The 16,906-nt window shown below is 41.9% G+C and overlaps 1 long non-coding RNA gene across 1 annotated transcript in view; it reads right to left on the bottom strand.

Moving 5' to 3' along the window:
- Nucleotides 1-2,007: 2,007 nt before the first annotated feature.
- LOC138526578 (uncharacterized) overlaps nucleotides 2,008-16,906 on the bottom strand; it is a 201,961-nt gene continuing 187,062 nt past the window's right edge. The window contains exon 3 of the long non-coding RNA XR_011283631.1: nucleotides 2,008-2,455. This is a non-coding gene — a long non-coding RNA (uncharacterized lncRNA). The remainder of the gene's footprint in view (nucleotides 2,456-16,906) is intronic.

Genomic DNA, 16,906 nt, shown 5'->3' with positions numbered 1-16,906 from the left:
CCCATGACATGTCCTTGTTTCCTACCCTTTCCCCATAAACATTTTAATTTCTTCCTCATTTTGTTTGTCATCCATCAGCACATCTTCCACCTGATTCATCTTATTTTCCTTATTCTGCGTCCAAGGACCTTCTTCATTCTTAGTCCATTTGTTTTATTGGTCCTTTGGGCTACTTTGCAGCAAGTTCAAAGTCCCATTAATTCATATGCAAGTATTTTTGGATTCACAGTTTTATTTGTTTTGTGTGTAACCACAGAGGACTTGAACTTCAATATTCTTTATTCACATACAATAGTCAGGGGGGTCATTCGATTGATTCTGGGGAACACAAAGGGGGTTGCAACTGGGCATCTGGCTGGGCCCCTCAAAATCCTTTTCACAATGGGTTTTTCCCCCTGCTCACAGGATCGGTTGCCGTCAATTACCTGGTGTGCAGGTACATCTCGTCATCTGTAATATAAAAGCTGAAGGAGTTTCTTGAAAAATAAGTGCATTTTTATCGTCAGTACTGCCTGCTCAAACACAAACATTAGAATAACCATGTCCTATCTTTGAACATTTCTACCTCTTAAAAACAATTTCTACTACATTTTTTCTTTTTCTAATACAATAGGATGGCCGCTTCCTTCTCCCTTTCGACATATCTTAGTATCACCTATGTTCCGTACATTTTGGTTGATACCGGGTTTTGGCTATAACACAAGACCATAAATCATATACACTTTTGCTTTTTCCTGACATTGCCCTGAATCTGTAAAACATAAAGCAACACCTCCATATGAAGATAAACAAGGTTTTTGTTACTTACTCTTGTATGTTCTTTTGTGCAGTTTTACTAAACGTTCGCTCATACTGTTAGATTTATCTTGGCCATCCATACTTTTTTGGCCTTTCATTAAGCACATTTTATTTTCATCTAATGTACTTCACTGATCTATTCAAACAAGCACCACCCATTGTGCTAATTGGTGGGGAGGGGTCTGCACCCCTATACAAACCCCCATTTGGTCGATATTCGACCACTGTTTAATATGCAACCACTACACCCAGGATCCACCCTCCCCCATATGCAGGGAACCTCTATATCACTAACTCAATCACCCCTCTCAGTCTGGGGCTTTATCTCAACATGGGAGGTATCATGAAAAAGACATTTCATAAGAATCAACAGTGTCTTCAACCATATTGTATTCTCCTAATCTAAGACATACATGTATCTTTTTTGTGTTCAAAGACCATTCCATATGTTTCACCCTCCTTTAATCTCACCCCCATTACCCAATTAAATATAGACATAACATGCACAACAAGTGATTTCTGCCACCACAAGAATCGGGAGAGACCATTTCTTGAGGGGACCCACCAGCCCATTTTCTACTGTTCCGTCTATGTGCAACATTTAATTATTCGCATAAACGTTTTCCTTCCTCCCACCCCATGACATGTCCTTGTTTCCTGCCCTTTCCCCATAAACATTTTAATTTCTTCCTCATTTTGTTTGTCATCCATCAGCACATCTTCCACCTGATTCATCTTATTTTCCTTATTCTGCGTCCAAGGACCTTCTTCATTCTTAGTCCATTTGTTTTATTGGTCCTTTGGGCTACTTTGCAGCAAGTTCAAAGTCCCATTAATTCATACGCAAGTATTTTTGGATTCACAGTTTTATTTGTTTTGTGTGTAACCACAGAGGACTTGAACTTCAATATTCTTTATTCACATCCAATAGTCAGTGTGGTCCTTCGATTGATTCTGGGGAACACAAAGGGGGTTGCAACTGGGCATCTGGCTGGGTCCCTCAAAATCCTTTTCACAATGGGTTTTTCCCCCTGCTCACAGGATCGGTTGCCGTCAATTACCTGGTGTGCAGGTACATCTCGTCATCTGTAATATAAAAGCTGAAGGAGTTTCTTGAAAAATAAGTGCATTTTTATCGTCAGTTCTGCCTGCTCAAACACAAACATTAGAATAACCATGTTCTATCTTTGAACATTTCTACCTCTTAAAAACAATTTCTACTACATTTTTTCTTTTTCTAATACAATAGGATGGCCGCTTCCTTCTCCCTTTCGACATATCTTAGTATCACCTATGTTCCGTACATTTTGGCTGATACCGGGTTTTGGCTATAACACAAGACCATAAATCATATACACTTTTGCTTTTTCCTGACATTGCCCTATATTTTCATGTTTTTTTTTCTGAAAATTGTATAGTGTGCTTATTAACTACCAAAGGAAACATTTTCTCTGTGGTTGTCAATCTTCACACCATAGAGTTATACAGTCTCCTTCTATATAATACAAATAATAAAAGACAAACTAACAACATAACAAATTCATTTTTTTTTCTCGAAATAAGGATGTGTCTTCTTCAGTCGCTCCCTTTCTTTCTTCTTGGTGCATTTGTTGCTGAAGAAGCAGACGTTGGTATGGGTACTTGCTCCCTGTAGAAACTGAAATAGAGGCAAAGCCATGTTTAAGCTGGCAAATCAAATCATTATTTCCCTAACGCAGGCATTTTTTCCTTTTTTTTCAATCAGGATGTTTGCTGAGGTCGTCTCTTGGCATTCTCAGCTCAATAAAATCCAGCATCGCTTTTCTGGAAAACAAATGTGGATGTACTTTTAATTTCCTTCAAATTCTCATAAGTGTAGTGACAGGCCAGTTTTTAGTTTCTTCTGCTATGATCTCTGTACTTTTGAAGTCCTCCTGATGTAGTGGGACCCCAATCTCTTCTTTCTTTGCTGTGTTTATTCTGTTGAGACATAATCAACATTTTGCGTTGCCCTTCCTACACTAATCTTGCCTGTCCATGTTAGTGGTAACCCAGCACTGATTCTATTAGGTGCATGCGAGTGCATGCGAGTGTGACATATAGAAATGCATTGTTTTGCCTATCCTTAAAGTTTCATGCATTTGCCAAATGCAAATATTTGGCATTTCCTTATCACCAGCATTACAAAAAAGTTACTCCACCTTCTATCCAAAGTCTTCATCATTCTCATCATTAAATATGTCCATGTTTGCATACATATGCTATTCTATGCCCACACATGTTTTGCACCTTTCTTGGGAAAATGCTATCTATTCAAAAGGACTATATCACTTATTACCTTTTTTTCTTTACTCAGTCTGCTTACTCCTAATAATGATCAATAAGGTTGTTCCCACACTTGCTGTGTCAACTGGTACTTACCTTTTAATTCTCTACTTGTCTACTAGTACTTATATATAACTTATATGATGTTTCTTCCCATTATATTGTAATACTCCACTAAGGCCATATAGTGACAATATCATTAATCTGTAAAACATAAAGCAACACCTCCATATGAAGATAAACAAGGTTTTTGTTACTTACTCTTGTATGTTCTTTTGTGCAGTTTTACTAAAAGTTCGCTCATACTGTTAGATTTATCTTGGCCATCCATACTTTTTTGGCCTTTCATTAAGCACATTTTATTTTAATCTAATGTACTTCACTGATCTATTCAAACAAGCACCACCCATTGTGCTAATTGGTTGCAAATCTGGATATCTTATCCTGACCTTCCTACATTACCCTTGTCTCACAATGTTACTCTTTGTTCCTTTATTTGCACATTCTGCCAACCTGTGTTTTGTGCTGCTTTAATATCTATTCATTCATTCATTCATTCATTCATTCATTCATTCATTTATTTCATCCCCTGGATTAATGTCAATCTTTTTTTTTTGAACTTCTTACTTCAGTGCGTTTAGCTTGAACTGTTTATGATTGTCTTACATTAATTTGTCTAATTACAACACAAACCCTCATATATTACATATTATGATCCCTCACATGTGTGTACTTTTATTTTGTTCCCCTATTCCTTTCAGTAGACCCACGTCATAAGGGCCTGTGGTCCACGTGACACTTGTCATTCTCTCCAAGTCTTCCTGAATATATGCTGGTTGCTGTCACATTTTTATAATGCGCTGTGGGATTTCCCTTTTCTCTATTTTAATCCAGCATGTGATGCTACTGAAAAACACCACTTCATCATCTGTTGAGTCTTCTCTTAAACATGTCGTCATCAATAATGTCCTTCAAGATGGCGCCGAATAGGGACCCTCCCTCACTTGTTCCGTCGTGTATGTTGTAAAACAAGGAAGGCGGAGAAAACGGCGAGGATGGGACGATCGAGCCGGGGTCAAGAGATGTTCGGGGCACCCCTGCGGAAGCGATGAGAGACTCCTTTGCAGAGCTGCACACAACTGATCCCTGATTGACATGCCCGGTCAGAGAACAAGGAGGCAAGGGTCTCGAAACAAGGCAGAGTGAGCCAAGATACGCAGACACAACGTCATTGGTTGCGTCAGTATACGGACGAATTGTGTCTTGAAAAGACAACTTGATTGATCAGGTGAGTCGTGCCCCGATTGGTTGAGAGTTGATTTTGCAAAATCAAACACCCAGTGTAAGTTTGATTAGCCGAGGGTAAGGTTAAAACATGCCTGGGGTATTGTCCACCTTAGCGGGATTTTTCAGCTGCGATAGACAATCTTTGGAAACTGGCCAGGTTGCGCCACCTGTGGGGACGCCAGCGTATGAGATGTATGTGAAATTTGGTGTGGGAGCGATAATGTTTTGTGAGACTTGGCATAGGCAAACCAGAAAACAGGAAGATTTTCAGTGGCCGAATCATGGGACTTTTGAGATGACGAGAATAGATAACTTGGAGAAGGTGTTGATGAAAAAGAAAACATGTTCTGCAGCATTTGATGTCCTTAGGGACTGGAGAAGGGAAGCTATGCTTCATTGGAGAAGTAGATAGAAACATGCGCGCAGGCATAAATCGAAAGCAGACAGAGTGAAAGAAAAGGAGGAGGAGGAGTGGAATGATAGTTTGAGAAAATCAAATAGACGCGATCAGTTGAGTATAGAAAAAATATACCCACAACGAGAATTGCATTCATCAGATGAATAGATAAGCGAGCTTAAAGAAATTCCAATATTGTCGAAAGGAGGTGGTTTATTTGAGTTAACTACTTTCGAGAGAAGGGAGAAGACTGACGCCAGAGAGGATATAAAGCATTTCTGGTTTGCCTATTCCAAAAACACAAAAAGGATTCAGAGCTATAATAGGCATGGCTTCTTATTGTCGGCAGTGGATTGTGAATTTTGCTTTGATTGTGAAGCCAATGGTGGAATTGACAAAAACGGATGTTGTGATGCATTTGCAGTGGAATGAAGAATGTCAGAGAGCATTTGATCTGCTCAAAACTGCATTGTGTTCTGCTCCAGTTTTGGGCACAACAAATTATGAGAACATTTTTAGACTGTTTGTACAAGAGAATGAAGGCTGCACGTTGGCTGTTTTGACACAGGAACAAGGTGGAAGAAATAGGCCGTGCAGCTATTTTTCTTCTGCGCTGGACCCTGTAGCGTGCGCATTACCACAATGTTTGAGAGCTGTTTCAGCAGCTGCTGCGTCAGTGAAACAAATGGAAGGGATGGTATTGGGGCACACCTTGATTTTGATGGTGCCACATGCCATAGACGTTTTGTTAAATAGAACGCAGACGCAACACCTCACCTCAGCTAGATTGACTAGATATGAAATTGTCCTTTTTGCGCTACACATCCAAATTATGAGGTGTAGCGCTTTGAATCCTGCAGAATTAATGCCACTGCCCACAGAAGATCTTGGTGAGAATTAATCACCTCCCCACGATTGTTTAATGGTTACTGAGGAAGAAACGAAAGGAAGAATTGATTTAACAGACACCCCACAAAAAGAGCCAGATGGAGAGTTGTTTTGTGACGGCTCTTGTTTTAAACTACCTGATGGCACATCAACTGCTGCCTATGCTATCACCACGTCAAAGAGTATTGTGGAAAGTAAAAGAATCCCCTACAACTCTGCGCAAGCAGCAGAAATAATAGCCTTAACTAGAGCCTGCGAGATTTCTGAAAATCTGAGTGTAAACATATATACTGACAGCCAATACGCCTTTGGCGTGGTTCATAACTTTGGCCGACTCTGGGCTGAGAGGGGTTTCCTGACATCACATGGGGCCAGAATCCAACATGGCCCTTTGATTGTACGATTGCTGTCTGCACTTACGTGTCCGAAGCACCTAGCAATAGTGAAATGCGAGGCGCATGAAAAAGTAACATATAGAGTGGGAGAGGGAAGCGCATTTGCAGACAGAATTGCGAAGCAAACTGCCACTGATTTGAATACCAAAATGTTGACAGTACAGTCTGCGGAGGTGCCCTGCATGATAGAAAATGGAATTGCTACTGTCAAAGAGATACAGGCAGAACCCACTGCCGATGAAATACAAGGGTGGGCTGAGGGCTCTGCAGAATTAGATCTGGAAGGTTGCTGGGTGGACAAGAAGAGTAGAAACTGGATTCTGCCCAACTCCTATGTAACTGCAATGGTCACGATGGCCCACAGCACTACTCATATATGTGCCAAAACGATAGTTCAGCATTTAGCCACAGTATGGGAGAATGCACACATAAAGAAAAATGCCGAGAGGCTGGTTCAGAACTGTATCACGTGTCTACAACACAATGTGGGGAAGGGAACGGTGACTCCAACAGGCAGTTTTCGTCCTTCCCTTTGAGGTACTCCATTTTGATTTCATAGGGATGGAGAGATGCCAAAACTTGAAGTATGTCCTAGTGGTCATATGTGCATTCAGTAAGTGGGTGGAAGCATATCCATTGAAAGACTGTACCGCCATGAGCACTGCAAAAGTAATGTTGAATGAATACTTCTCCCGTTTTGGTCTGCCCCATGTCATATGGTCAGACAATGGTCCGCATTTTGTAGGCGCAGTGATATTACAGATTTGCGCAGGTCTCCAGATTGATAAGCGATTCCATTGTTCTAGACACCCCATGAGTGCAGGTCTTATTGAACGCCACAATGGCATCTTGAAGTCCAAAATAAGCAAAATATGTGCAGGAAACAAGTTAAGCTGGGTAAACGCACTACCACTAGCGTTACTGTGCATGCGTACATCTGTGCAGGCAAGAACTGGGCTCTCCCCTTACGAAATTGTGATGGGGAGACTGGCGAATGTTTGGTGTGCACCTCAGCCGAAACGGCTGAGGGAACACAAATACCCTGTGCTCAGCATTTCCTGTAATCTTTTAATCCAGAAATTGCATTTGATTCATCAGCATGTGCAGGAGGCATTACCGATAAGATACACTGTTCTGGGACACACACTGGAACCCGGAGATTGGGTCCTCATCAATAACTTTGAACAGAAGACATCGCTTGCACCCAGGTGGCGTGGAACCTATTTAAATACTCCTAACAACGCAAACGGCCATTCGTGTAGACGGAAGGGAAGCGTGGATTCACGCAACCCACGCTAAAGAGGTCCTGACACCATCTGAAAAAATGTCTGATCGAGATGACCAGAAAGAGACAGCAGTCCCAGAATCTAAAGAGACAGTTGCCAGTTCTTTGCAACAAAATCTGTCTGGCCTGAAAAGAAGCCTGAAACGATTGCTGTAAAAGAGGAAGGGCAAAGAGTGCCCCAACGTTGTCCAGCAGAATCTGCATCACTGCTGGCTGACACAAAACGTGTACCGCTTTGGCACCCACCCTCTTTCATTGCTCCGCAGCCTGAATCAAAACCTGCATCACCACTGTGGCACCCACCATCATCTGCTATTGCGGCACAGGCTGACTCGAGCTTGAGTCTGGAAGTGCGTCCGCACTATTCATTGATCACACGATACCAGGAGCAAGGCGGTATAATCTGCGGAACCGGAAGAAGGAGTGATCAAATCTACATTTCTTTTGATCTTTGTTGCCTCTGTTTCCTATTCTCGGATGAAGTGGGAACCAGAGGCCTAGAGGAAAGCGGCACGAGGGTTGTGCAAATCGGACAGCCCAAAAAGCGAGGCTCCTCGGTGCTAAAAAGAAAAGATCCATGTGCAGATCACCCCTCCCGGACAAGAGGGGCTCACATGGTACAAAGGCAATTGATAACTGCTCTGGAGTTCTTTGAGCAATGTGCAAAAGCACAGAGATCTTCCCCAAAGCAAAGCAATCCAGGCTGCTAAGAACTGGCAGAACAGACTTCTCACATTTACCAAACTTATTGACATACCAACAAGTTCAACGAAGGGAGATATTCACGATGAACACTTCTGAAGAAGAAGAACCGTGAGAGAAAAATGCCGAAATCAGCTTTTGCCCCCTCCTGCACCACTGCTGATTATGAATTAGACAAAGAAACTGGAAAGTTACACAAAAAAGATTACCGAAAAAATTGTATGCTGATTATAACAATAGTAATGTGTGTGATGAGTATAATAGCCCCAATAACGACAGCACTGGTATTATGGTACTTAGAAGAAATGCACCCATTATAAATTCTCTTGCCTGTAAGAAACATCTCCACTACTGAAAGCCTGGTTCATGTAATTACGTAAACTCTGTCCCCAATGGAAGAAAGACATAGGGAAGGGTATGGTAACAATACATTACTGCAAATAATGAATATGACACATTCAATCCTGAGAAAGAATAATTGTTGGGTGTGTGCCCATTTGCCACAGCATGGTGGTAAAGGGATAGACCATGACATTGAGTACTGCATGCAGTGCATCTCTGAGTACATTATATTATGGGAAATGGAATAAGAGTGAAACGGGGCAATTAGATCCCACAAGCATGAATGAATTTGAAGAGACAATCATGAAACCTGTAGGTTGCTCCATATTTCATAGAGCACAAATAATGACACCAAAAGTTACGCCTTCCAAAATTATGCCAAAAGATAGATTGTCTGCACCATATAAATCATCTGTAATCACGTTTCGTATGAGACTAGAAGGAAATAAAGATGCAGTGCCCCCCTCCTACACAGTAAATTACAGCCCATGTTATGTGCCTTTTTGCTTAGAAAAGAAAGGCTCCTATTCAGTAGGGACATTCACTATATGTATGAATATTCTTGATAGGGAAGTAGAACCTGTGTATGTAGGTGATCCTGTGTATTTTATCTGTGGAGAAAAAGTGTATCCCTGGTTGCCTAGAAACTGGGGAGGTACTTGCTATTTAGGACTTTTGTTCCCAGGAGTGTTTCTTTTAAAAACAACAGACATAGACAAACTATCTAGATCTAGGCCACAGGGAAGTAATGAAGGAGGATTGATTCTGGAAGACGTAGCAAAATCATTTGTACCATTTATGGCCCAAGCAATAAATTCCTATAATATACGACAACTATCCAGAATCTTAGAGAAAACAATAAATGGAATAACAGATATATTATACAACATGACATTAGAGGAGAAAGGGATTAGATTAATGACACTTCAAAATAGAATGGCTCTTGATGTGATCCTGGTTGATCGTGGCGGTGTTTGCAAAATAGTGGGATCAGCGTGCTGTGTATTTGGAAATCACTCCTCCGCTACGATTTTTGAGGCGATAAGAAAATTACACATCTTGAGCTCTGAACTCCATACCCAAGAAGGGGGTTGGGATATAGGCTCTTGGTTCTGGGAGATATTATATTCATGGGGCTGGAAATTATTTGCGATCCAAGCAGCAGTGCTAGGAATATTCATGACATGTTGTTGTTGCTTACCCATGATATGCACCGAAATGAGTGAAGAGTGTGTACAGATGATAGAAAAAAAGAGCACTATTAAATCAAGTATCCATGGTAATGAGGAATTAAAGACAGTTAAAGAATTCATGTCAATCAATATTGACGACACTAAAAGGAAAACTAATAATGTGCAAGATTCAGAATCAGATACTTGGTCAGAAGAGGATGCAATGTACGGATGAGACGTTTGGCATACGGCCAAAAGGAGGGTTTGTCTGTCCAGAAAAAGTAGACACCCCTCTAACATAAGGCCATGTACTATATTGGCCTAAGACCAACCGCCTCATGTGTTTAGTATTAGAAATATATAGCCATAAGCTTGACTAAAGTGCGGCCATTTTAAAGGTGACTGAAATCGCCATTTTGTTTCCTCTAACATTTGCTTTTTGCTTTCTGTTAAAACTGCTTTGCTGAAATATTATTCTGCTCTACTAGTGCATAACGCAAGGCCGCGAGAGACATGTTGAAACATAACGCAGTAACCCAGACAGAACTGCCCGGTCTCCTCCCTCGCATATCCTTGGAAGTAAGCAGCGTGGGATCCTAATCAGTCCACAGGTGCCAGCTAATCTCGTAAACACAGTAGAAATGCTAGAAACGAACATTAAATGACTTGAATTATGCTCTTCTTTGCGGCCCCCCTTTCCTGAGCCCTATAGAGCCCTGGCGAGAAAGTTGACCCCCAGTACACAAATAGAAACTAGGTGATAGCAAGGCCTGGAATTTGTTTCTCCCCTGCACGCAGCTTGCTTGCAAGAACAGAAGCATTGTGTTCTTTTAAACAAAGAAGTGTCTCTAGGCTCGCGAAAATTGCAAACTGTTGCTAAATGAATGTTCGAAGGTGTTATACTCGTCACCATTGTCAATCATCATGCCCAATTCAAAGGAAATGTATTAGGGGCGGTATTGGATGTGTCACTACTGATTACAAGATGCTTGATTTGTATATATGTAACTGTTGTATGATCCTCGCTCTCTTGCGTCCCCTGAGGTTTGGAAACACACGTTGCGGGTTGTGGGACTCAGTTGGCCAACTGTGACTATTTGCTTTGCAATAAACCCTAGATTTTGGGAACACAACCATGTGTCTGGCGTATTAGTTTGTGTGTGGTGATTGTGCCTTGTTTCCACACCCTAGGGTCCCTCAGGGGCCCCTTCAAGATGGCGCCCGAATAGGATGGAAACAGTTAATTAGGAGGCTACCGCCACAACGGTTGTTGGATTTGAATGCATTAGCACGTTGTAGAGGGAGAAATGAAGAAATAAGGGAACATGTAGACCGACTTTTTGAATTAAAGAATGAACTTGATAATGAATATGCTGAAATGTTTGCCATGCCTGGGTATAGGAGTAAAGATATTGGGAGAGATAGGGAGGAAGCGGTAGAGCCCTATATACAGCAGCGATTTTTGCTGTCGTCAACACAGAGGAAGATAAACTAAAAGTATGTATACGGGAGGCGTTAAAATGAAGTTCAGATCCTAGTATCCCCACAATGGAAATACATGAGATGTATGATGAATACCCCTTGCCAATGAGGATAGAAGCACTATGAAAAATGGTTGAGGTGCTACTCCAACAAGTGGCATGACACAATAGATGAAGAGGTAATGCACAAGGCAGAGGTAATTCGAACATGCACGGAGGGCCTCTGGGATTGAATCAGTGTGCATATTGCAGAGAGGAAGGTCACTGGTGAGCGCAATGTCCACATCTGCAAAATAGAAATGGGTATAGCCAGAGAAGACAGCATAGGGGGCACCCAGGAACAAGTGGGTAGAATAGAAATATCATGCAGCAGCACCAAAATAGCCAAGGGAATAGTGCCCAAAGTCAGAACCAAACTCAGAATCAAACTGCCTCTACTCAGAATCAGAGCCATCAAAACACGCATAATGGGAATAGAGGGAGGTGCGGAAACATTTTTGACACCCAATCAAATGCATACTATAATTACAGCAGCGATTACACATCGGATGATGTGTTGTTTCCCCAATAGGACAGCCCAAGACAGGGGTCAGAACCAGTGCCTATTCCCGTTAATCAGTAAGGACCCCATGTAGAAATGAACATCGGGAATAGAGAGCATAGCTTTCTTGTAGACACAGGGGCACAACAAATGCTCAATAGATCATCACTTGGTTCCAGAGATACCGCTGTCAGGGCAAAGAAATATTTCAGTAGGGTTAGCAGGTACCCCAGTAATAAATCCAGTGTCCCAACCAGTACCAGTAACATTAGGTCCATTCACTGAATATTGTCCATTTCTCTTAACAGAAAACTGCGAGGAAAATGTGTTAGGATTAAATCTATTGAAGAAACTGAGTGCAGTTATCCACTGTATGCCAGATGGAGTATTTTTGACCATTTCACCACAGACTGTACCAGTGTCTGAATTTTTGTCCAAACCTTTGCCAGGAGAATTGAGTGAAGTGCCAACTTGTATATGGGCGGTGAATGACAATGATATGGGATGCTTGAAGATAGAGCCAGTGAAAATTGCTCTGAAAGAAGGAGTAGCATTACTGTGTATTCCACAATACAAAATCTCAGCAGAAGGAGAGAAAGGATTGAAAAGTATTGAGTCTGATTTGGTAAAATTGGGAGTGATTGAAGAGATTACAGGCAGTACATGTAACAGTCCCATTCTTCCGGTGTATAAGAAAGGAGGTAATGAGGTACCGTATCGTTTCATAATTGATCTGCGTGCACTAAACAAGGTAGTAGATCCTCAATTCCCATTGGTTCCAGACGTTACCACAATTTTAACAATGATTCCTGCTGCGGCCGAATATTTTAGTGTTATTGATTTGAAAAATGCTTTTTTCAGTATTCCAGTACACAAAGAAAGTAGATATTTGTTCACCTTCACGTTAGGCGGACGATCATTCATATTCACACGCATTCCACAGGGCTACACAGAGAGTCTGAGTATTTACAGCAGAGCATTGAAAGAACAACTAGATATGCTAGAATTACCAGCAGGTTTTGTATTGTTACAGTATATAGATGACTTATTGATCGCCGCAGATACAGAGGAGATTTGTAAAAAGAGCACTGTTTTACTATTAACACACCTAGCAGCGCATGGTCACAAAGCGAGCTTAAAGAAATTCCAATATTGTCGAAAGGAGGTGGCTTATTTGGGTTACCTACTTTCGAGAGAAGGTAGAAGACTGACGCCAGAGAGGATAGAAAGCATTTCTGGTATGCCTATTCCAAAAACACAAAAAGGAGTCAGAGCAATAATAGGCAGTGGATTGTGAATTTTGCTTTGATTGTGAAGTCAATGGTGGAATTGACAAAAAAGGATGTTGTGATGCCTTTGCAGTGGAATGAAGAATGTCAGAGAGCATTTTATCTGCTTAAAACTGCATTGTGTTCTGCTCCAGTTTTGGGCACACCAAATTATGAGAACATTTTTAGACTGTTTGTACATGAGAATGAAGGCTGCACGTTGGCTGTTTTTACACAGGAACAAGGTGGCAGAAATAGGCCATGCGGCTATTTTTTTCTGCGCTGGACCCTGTAGAGCTCGCATTACCACAATGTTTGCGAGTTGTTGCAGCGGCTGCTGAGTCAGTTAAACAAACGGAAGGGATGGTATTGGCGCACACCTTGATTTTGATGGTGCCACATGCCATAGATGTTCTGTTAAATAGAACGAAGACGCAACACCTCACCTCAGCTAGATTGACTAGATATGAAATTGTGCTTTTTGCGCTACACATCCAAATTATGAGGTGTAGTACTTTGAATCCTGCAGAATGAATGCCACTGCCCACAAAGAACTTGGTGAGAATGAATCACCTCCCCACGATTGTTTAAGAGTTACTGAGGAAGAAACGAAAGGAAGAATTGATTTAACAGACACCCCACAAATAGAGCCAGATGGAGAGTTGTTTTGTGACTGCTTTTGTTTTAAACTACCTGATGGCACATCAACTGCTGCCTATGCAATCACCACGTCAAAGAGTATTGTGGAAAGTAAAATAATCCCCTACAACTCTGCGCAAGCAGCGGAAATAATAGCCTTAACAAGAGCCTGTGAGGTTTCTGAAAATCTGAGTGTAAACATATATACTGACAGCCAATACGCCTTTGACAGGGTTCATAACTTTGGTATGCCTCTTGGGCTGACATCACATGGGGACAGAATCCAACATGACCCTTTGATTATACCATTGCTGTCTGCACTTACGTGTCCGAAGCACCTAGCAATAATGAAATGCGAGGCGCATAAAAAAGTAACATGTAAAGTGGCATAGGGAAACGCATTTGCAGACGGAATTGCGAAGCAAACTGCCACTGATTTGAATACCAAAATGTTGACAGTACAGTCTGCGGAGGTACCCTGCATGATAGAAAATTTAATTGCTACTGTGAAAGAGATGCAGGCAAAAGCCACTGCTAATGAAATACAAGAGTGGGCTGAGGACTCTGCAGAATTAGATCTACAAGGTTGCTGGATGGACAAGAAGAGTAGAAACTGGATGCTGCCCAACTCCTATGTAACTGCAATGGTCACGATGGCCCACAGCCCTACTCATATTTGTGCCAAAAAGATAGTTCACCATCTAGCCACAGTATGGGAGAATGCACACATAAAGAAAAATGCTGAGAGGCTGGTTCAGAACTGTGTCACGTGTCTACAACACAATGTGGGGAAGGGAACGGTGACTCCACCAGGCAGTTTTCGTCCTCCCTCTATGCCTTTCGAGGTAATCCATTTTGATTTCATAGAGATGGAGAGATGCCAAAACTTGAAGAATGTCCTAGTGGTCATATGTGCATTCAATAAGTGGGTGTAAGCATATCCATTGAAAGACTGTACCGCCAAGAGCACTGCAAAAGTCATGTTGAAGGAATACTTCTCCTGTTTTGGTCTGCCCCGTGTCAGACAATGGTCCGCATTTTGTGGGCGCAGTGATATTACAGATTTGCGCAGGTCTCCAGATCAATAAGCAATTCCATTGTTCTAGACACCCCATGAGTGCGGGTCTTATTGAATGCCACAATGGCATCTTGAAGTCCAAAATAAGCAAAATATGCACAGGAAGCAAGTTAAGCTGGGTAGACGCACTACCACTAGAGTTACTGTGCATGCGTACATCTGTGCAGGCAAGAACTGGGCTCTCCCCTTATGAAATTGTAATGGGGAGACCGGCGAATGTTTGGTGTGCACCTCAGCTGAAACGGCTGAGGGAACTCGAATACCCTGTGCTCAGCATTTACTGTAATCTTTTAATACAGAAATTGCGTTTGATTAATCCGCAGGTGCAGGAGGCATTACTGATAGGATACACTGGTCCGGGAAACGCACTGGAACCCAGAGATTGGGTCCTCATCAAGAACCTTGAACGGAAGTCATTGCTTGCACCCAGGTGGTGTGGACCCTATTTAATACTCCTAACAATGCAAACGGCCATTCATGTAGACAGAAGGAAAGCGTGGATTCACGCAACCCATGCTAAAAAGGTCCCGACACCATCTGAAAAACTGTCTGATCGAGATGACCAGAAAGAGACAGCAGTCCCAGAATCGAAAGAGACAGTTGCCAGTTCTTTGCCACAAAATCTGCCTGATCCTGAAACGAAGCCTTAAAAGATTGCTGTAAAAGAGGAAGGGCAAAGAGTGCCCCAACGTTGTCCAGCAGAATCTGCATCACTGCTGGCTGACACAAAACGTGTACCGATTTGGTGCCCACCCTCTTTCATTGTGCTGCAGCCTGAATCGAAACCTGCATCACCACTGTGGCACCCACCATCATCTGCTATTGCGCCACAGGCTGACTCCGAGCTTGAGTTTGGAAGTGCGTCTGCACTATTCATTGATGACACGATACCAGGAGCAAGGCTGTATAATCTGCGGAACCAGAAGAAGGAGTGATCAAATCTACATTTCTTTTGATCTTTGTTTCCTATTCTCGGATAAAGTAGGAACCAGAGGCCTAGAGGAGAGCCGCGTGAGGGTTGTGCAAATTGGACAGCCCAAAAAGCAAGGCTCCTCCAGGACAAGAGGGGCTCACATGGTACGAAGGCAATTGATAACTGCTCTGGAGTTCTTTGAGCAATGTGCAAAAGCAGAGAGATCTTGCCCAATGCAAAGCAATCCAGGCTGCTAAAAACTGGCAGAACAGACTGTTGACATTTACCGAACTTATTGACATACCAACGAGTTCAACGAAGGGAGATATTCACGACAAACACTGGTGAAGAAGAAGAACCGTGAGAGAAAAATGACAAAATCAGCTTTTGCCTCCTCCTGCACCACTGCTGATAATGAATTAGACATAGAAACTGGAAAGTTACACAAAATAGATTACCGAAAAAATTGTATGCTGATTTTAACAATAGTAATGTGTGTGATAAATATAATAGCCCCAATAACGACAGCACTGGTATTATGGTACTTAGAAGAAATGCACCCATTAGAAATGCTCTCCACTACTGAAAGCCCGGTTCATTTAATTACTTACACTATGTTCCCAATGGAAGAAAGACATAGGGAAGGATATGGTAACAATACATTACTGCAAATAATGAATATGACACATTCAATCCTGAGAAAGAATAATTGTTGGGTGTGTGCCCATTTGCCACAGGTTGGTACTGTAAGGATATTTGGCATGTTACAGCACAGAGTACAGCACTACTGCACAGGTAGCAAACAGCACAGAGTACAGCACTACTGCACAAGTAGCACATTTTTTTTGCAGCACCACCACAAGGGTGCGGTGCATTGCTATATGGGTCACCAGATTAACAAGGAAAGACAGGCTATTCAGTCAAAAACGATTTTAAATATAAAATGCAAATCCAGTTCCTCATTGTAAAAGCACACATTTTTACATTAAAAATGCATACTCTGCCTATATTGCTTGAGACACATTTGAAAATTAACAGCTAACCTATTAACCATTAACCTGACTAATAAAACCTTATTTAACATAACCCACTAATAAAATGTGTTCTCCACTGCAGAATTAGGCATACTCTGAAAGCCATTTAAATGTGTGTGCAGATTTTTTTTTTCTTCTCTTCTCTGCCTGCTCCTCCGTGTTTTTGTGCACAGTAACTGCAGGAAGAAGGAAGTCAGATTTGCAACAATTGCAAATGTATAAGCGAAGCTATTGTTGAGAGTAGGAGGATGAGAGATGATGGATTTCATTGGGACACGTCATACAGAGGGCTGAGATGAAAGTTTTAGTGGGCAGTATCGGGGAAAAAGACAGGCAGACATTTTTCTGCACTACTGGGGAGAAGACCTGGCTGTGGGACTCC

Source organism: Ambystoma mexicanum, chromosome 7p (genome assembly GCF_040938575.1).
Source record: "Ambystoma mexicanum isolate Mex_15411 chromosome 7p, UKY_AmexF1_1, whole genome shotgun sequence".
Lineage (NCBI taxonomy): Eukaryota > Metazoa > Chordata > Amphibia > Caudata > Ambystomatidae > Ambystoma > Ambystoma mexicanum.
This window is presented reverse-complemented; position numbering and strand designations above follow the sequence as displayed.